Here is a 6,000-nt window from a genome sequence, read left to right as displayed (position 1 = left end):
TTCATGACTAGTGGTTCAGCTTCACCCACGGATCTTAGCCCTCCTCCTCCTCCCCCCCCCCCTACAAAAAATTGAAGAGAGTTATGCTGTCAGCAACAAAACAGCAAACAACTCTGCCTTCTAAAGAGAAATTATCACAAATCCCCAAGGCGAGTCCAAGGGTGTTGGTGGTTGTCAAGCCTGACCTTCCCATCACTGTACGGGAAGAGGTGGCTCGGGAGGAGGCTATTGATGATGTAGCTGGCGCTGTGGAGGAACTTGATGATGAGGATGGTGATGTGGTTATTGTAAATGAGGCACCAGGGGGGGAAACAGCTGATGTCCATGGGATGAAAAAGCCCATCGTCATGCCTGGTCAGAAGACCAAAAAATGCACCTCTTCGGTCTGGAGTTATTTTTATCCAAATCCAGACAACCAATGTATGGCAATATGTAGCTTATGTAAAGCTCAAATAAGCAGGGGTAAGGATCTTGCCCACCTAGGAACATCCTCCCTTATACGTCACCTGAATAACCTTCATAGTTCAGTGGTTAGTTCAGGAACTGGGGCTAGGACCCTCATCGGTACAGGGACACCTAAATCCCGTGGTCCAGTTGGATACACACCAGCAACACCCTCCTCGTCAACTTCCTCCACAATCTCCATCAGATTCAGTCCTGCAGCCCAAGTCACCAGCCAGACTGAGTCCTCCTCAATACGGGATTCATCCGAGGAATCCTGCAGCGGTACGCCTACTACTGCCACTGCTGCTGTTGCTGCTGTTAGTCGGTCATCTTCCCAGAGGGGAAGTCGTAAGACCGCTAAGTCTTTCACCAAACAATTGACCGTCCAACAGTCGTTTGCCATGACCACCAAATACGATAGTAGTCACCCTATTGCAAAGCGTATAACTGCAGCTGTAACTGCAATGTTGGTGTTAGACGTGCGCCCGGTGTCCGCCATCAGTGGAGTGGGATTTAGAGGGTTGATGGAGGTATTGTGTCCCCGGTACCAAATCCCCTCGAGATTCCACTTCACTAGGCAGGCGATACCAAAAATGTACAGAGAAGTACGATCAAGTGTCCTCAGTGCTCTTAAAAATGCGGTTGTACCCACTGTCCACTTAACCACGGACATGTGGACAAGTGGTTCTGGGCAAACGAAGGACTATATGACTGTGACAGCCCACTGGGTAGATGCATCCCCTTCCGCAGCAACAGCAACAGCTGCATCAGTAGCAGCATCTACAAAATGGCTGCTCATGCAAAGGCAGGCAACATTGTGCATTACAGGCTTTAATAAGAGGCACAACGCTGACAACATATTAGAGAAAATGAGGGAAATTATCTCCCAGTGGCTTACCCCACTTAGACTCTCATGGGGATTTGTGGTGTCAGACAATGCCAGTAACATTGTGCGGGCATTAAATATGGGCAATTTCCAGCACGTCCCATGTTTTGCCCACACCATTAATTTGGTGGTGCAGCATTACCTCAAGAGTGACAGGGGTGTGCAGGAGATGCTTGCGGTGGCCCGCAAAATTGCTGGACACTTTCGGCATTCAGCCAGTGCCTACCGCAGACTAGAGGCACATCAAAAAAGCTTGAACCTGCCCTGCCATCACCTCAAACAAGAGGTTGTGACGCGCTGGAACTCCACCCTCTATATGCTGCAGAGGATGGAGGAGCAGCAAAAGGCCATTCAGGCCTACACAGCCACCTACGACATAGGCAAAGGAGTGGGGATGCGCCTGAGTCAAGCGCAGTGGAGACTGATTTCCGTGTTGTGCAAGGTTCTGCAGCCATTTGAACTTGCCACACGAGAAGTCAGTTCCGACACTGCCAGCTTGAGTCAGGTCATTCCCCTGATCAGGCTGTTGCAGAAGCAGCTGGAGAAAGTGAGGGAGGAGCTGGTAAGCCATTGCGATTACAGCAAGCATGTAGCTCTTGTGGATGTAGCCCTTCGTACGCTTTGCCAGGATCCGAGGGTGGTCACTCTTTTAAAGTCAGAGGAATACATTCTGGCCACCGTGCTCGATCCTCGGTTTAAAGCGTATGTTGTGTCTCTGTTTCCGGCGGACACAAATCTACAGCGGTGCAAAGACCTGCTGGTCAGGAGATTGTCCTCTGAAGAGGACCGTGACATGCCAACAGCTCCACCCTCATTTTCTTCCACATCTATGGCTGCGAGGAAAAAGCTCAGTTTTCCCAAAAGAGGCACTGGCGGGGATGCTGATAACATCTGGTCCGGACTGAAGGACCTGCCAACCATTGCAGACATGTCTACTCTCGCTGCATTGGATGCTGTCACAATAGAAAAAATTGTGGATGATTACTTTGCTGACACCATCCAAGTAGACATGTCAGACAGTCCATATTGTTACTGGCAGGAAAAAAAAGGCAGTTTGGAAGCCCCTGTACAAACTGGCTCTATTTTACCTGAGTTGTCCCCCCTCCAGTGTGTACTCGGAAAGAGTTTTTAGTGCAGCGGGGAACCTGGTCAGTGAGCGGCGAAGGAGGTTGCTTCCTCACAACGTTGAAAAAATGATGTTTATAAAAATGAATAATCAATTCCTCAATGAAGTACAGCACTGCCCTCCAGATACTACAGAGGGACCTGTGGTTGTGGAGTCCAGCGGGGACGAATTGATAATGTGTGATGAGGAGGAAGTACACACTGTAGGGGGAGAGGAATCAGAGGTTGAGGATGAGGACGACATCTTGCCTCAGTAGAGCCTGTTTAGTCTGTACAGGGAGAGATGAATAGCTTTTTTGGTGTGGGGGCCCAAACAAACCAATCATTTCAGTCAAAGTTGTTTGGTAGGCCCTGTCGCTGAAATGATTGGTTTGTTAAAGTGTGCATGTCCTATTTCAACAACAGACCTCTCAACTGCAGCTCATCCCTCCTCTGCGGGGATAATGTCTCCTGTGCTCTGACACGTCACTCTGTGTACTCTCAGCCTCAGGATCTGACACTACAGCTACCATGCCTCTTGTAGCAGCCCTCACTCCAGGGCCTCTTCCATGTGCAGTGTCCCCCTCTCTCTTGGGTTCACTATAGTGGCATGGAGTTCTCCCCCTCATCCAGGGCACACATTCCTTGCCCTGGCTCAGTCACCACGCTCAGACTTCCAGGCAATGCTGGGGGAGCCTGGGAGCTTCCACCCCAGGTCCCCAGCTACAACTCTCCTCTCCTGTGTCTTCTCTCTCTTTCTGACACTTTAAAGATCGTGCCTTTAAATGAAAAAGTCAGTCTTCATTGCACGACTATGTGCAAGTGCAACAGGGACATTTTTTTGGGTTTACAAAGTCAAACAATAACACTACGACCCTGTCTGTCTGGGGTCTGTCAATGACGAATTGTCTGGAGCATGTTTTGAGGAGGTATTGTGGCCCCGGTATCAAATTGGGTACTGGGGCCACCCCACTATGCAGTCCAGATACTTGTTTGGTGGAATTCCGACACGTGGAGGGTTTTTTAATTATATTGTGGCCTCGGTACCAAATTGTGTACCGGGGCCACCACACTACGCAGTCCAGATACTTGTTTGGTGGAATTCAGACCAGTTGAGGGTTTTATTATTATATTGTGTGGACCACTCTATCTATACCACACTACAACTCTATACCACTCTATTTCCTACTTTAATTCTATTTAATTCTATTTCCTACTTTAATTCTATTACTAATTAATTAACATAAAGAGGAACAAAAAAAAACAATTTTACCAAAAGTATAATATGACTTAGACTTACAAACACTACACTTGAAAGATCGTGCCTTTAAATGAAAAAGTAAGTCTTCATTGCACGACTATGTGCAACAGGGACAGTTTTTTTCTTTACAAAGTCAACTAATAACACTTGGACCCTGTCTGTCCTTAACATACTTGATGGGATCTCAATGACGAATTGTCTGTAGCATGTTTGGAGGAGGTATTGTGGCCCCGGTATCAAGTTGGGTACCGGGGCCACCCCACTACGCAGTCCAGATACTTGTTTGGTGGAATTCTGACACGTGGAGGGTGTATTTATTTTATTGTGGCCCCGGTATCAAATTGGGTACCGGGGCCACCCCACTACGCAGTCCAGATACTTGTTTGGTGGAATTCTGACATGTGGAGGGTGTATTTATTTTATTGTGGCCCCGGTATCAAATTGGGTACCGGGGCCACCCCACTACGCAGTCCAGATACTTGTTTGGTGGAATTCTGACACGTGGAGGGTGTATTTATTTTATTGTGGCCCCGGTATCAAATTGGGTACCGGGGCCACCCCACTACGCAGTCCAGATACTTGTTTGGTGGAATTCTGACACGTGGAGGGTTTTTTAATTATATTGTGGCCTCGGTACCAAATTGTGTACCGGGGCCACCACACTACGCAGTCAAGATAGATAGATGCGTATCATAGATAAAGTACATTCAGTGGTGTGGGGCAAATTGAAAAATATTCAAAATGCACTGACATTATCAAAAACAAGAGGTTGTCACACGCTAAAACTCCAACATGTATATGATGGAGAGGATGGAGGAGCAGCCGTATGTGTAGTGTAATGCAGACCTGTTGAAGGTTTTTTATATATTTTATTGTGGTGCCCAGTGCCCACTCCTCTAGGCAGTCCAGGTACATTTATTGGTGCGATTCATAAAAGTTCAGGGTTTTTAATATATCTTGTGGTGACCCACTCCTCTACGCAGTCCAGGTACATTTATTGGTGCGATTCATAAAAGTTCAGGGTTTTTAAGATATTGTGGTGACCCACTCCTCTACGCAGTCCAGAAAGATACCTTTTTGCAACGTTTTGGACTAATAACTATATTGTGAGGTGTTCAGAATACACTGTAAATTAGTGGAAATGCTTGTTATTGAATGTTATTGAGGTTAATAATAGCCTAGGAGTGAAAATAAGCCCAAAAACTTGATTTTTAAACTTTTTATGTTTTTTTCAAAAAAAATCCGAATCCAATACCTTAAATCCGAACCGAGACCTTTTGTCAAGTGTTTTGCGAGACAAATCCGAACCTCAAAAATAACGAAAATCCGGATCCAAAACACAAAACACGAGACCTCAAAAGTCGCCGGTGCACATCCCTACTTATAGTATATATGTGTCTTATATTTGTGTAAATATTTTAATTTACCCTATGTATAAATTGATTACCTTACTCAGCATCGAGCTCTCCATCAAACGCAATGATATACGCTGGTTCCCCTGTAGATTATTTTTGGATGCTGTATTGTTTAGTCCAATGTTGGCTAACCTGTGACACTCCAGGTGTGGGTGAAACTACAAGTCCCAGCATGCTTTGCTAATATATAGCAGCTTATTGCTGGAAGGGTATCCTGGGACTTGTAGTTTCACAAACACCTTGAGTGTAACAGGTTAGCCCCGTCCCCGCCGTTTAATTAATTGTGTCCAGGACCCGGGAGGTTGCCCTGCTCTCCCGGGAGTCCTCCCGGACTCCCAGAATTTGTGAGAAAGGTGAGAAAGGGGCAGACTGCCGCAGTCGGCCTAGGCCTATGAGTCGTTTTCACAAATATGCTTGTTTTGTCTGCTGTTCAATGACAATCTGTCTTGAAAAAGGTCTGGATGTAAGACCGAAACGTTGACTATAATATAAAGGAACTGGATTGAAAATAAAGTATAATCTATCTGTTTTAAATGGTGAGTGCCCTCTCTATTTATTGAATATGTACCAGCTACTATGGAAATGGGAGTTATTGCATACTTGCCAACTCCTGGAAACAAGTTTCCAGGAGAGGGGGCGTGACTGGAGGGGGGGAGGGTGCGGGGCGAGGCCAATCGCGTCATTTTGGCCACGCCTCGCCCCTACCCCCTCCCGCCCACCAAAATGCCGTGAATCACAGAGAATTCTCAGTGAAACCTGGGATGCGGGAGAAATGCTGGCTCGCCCGGGAGACTGACCCGAATTTCGGGAGTCTCCCGGACTTTCCGGGAGAGTTGGCAAGTATGAGCTATTGTGGAGCACCCCAAAGAGGATTTACTTGAATATGTGAG

Source organism: Mixophyes fleayi, chromosome 7 (genome assembly GCF_038048845.1).
Source record: "Mixophyes fleayi isolate aMixFle1 chromosome 7, aMixFle1.hap1, whole genome shotgun sequence".
Taxonomy (NCBI): Eukaryota; Metazoa; Chordata; class Amphibia; order Anura; family Limnodynastidae; genus Mixophyes; species Mixophyes fleayi.
Note: the sequence above shows the minus strand (reverse complement) of the source record.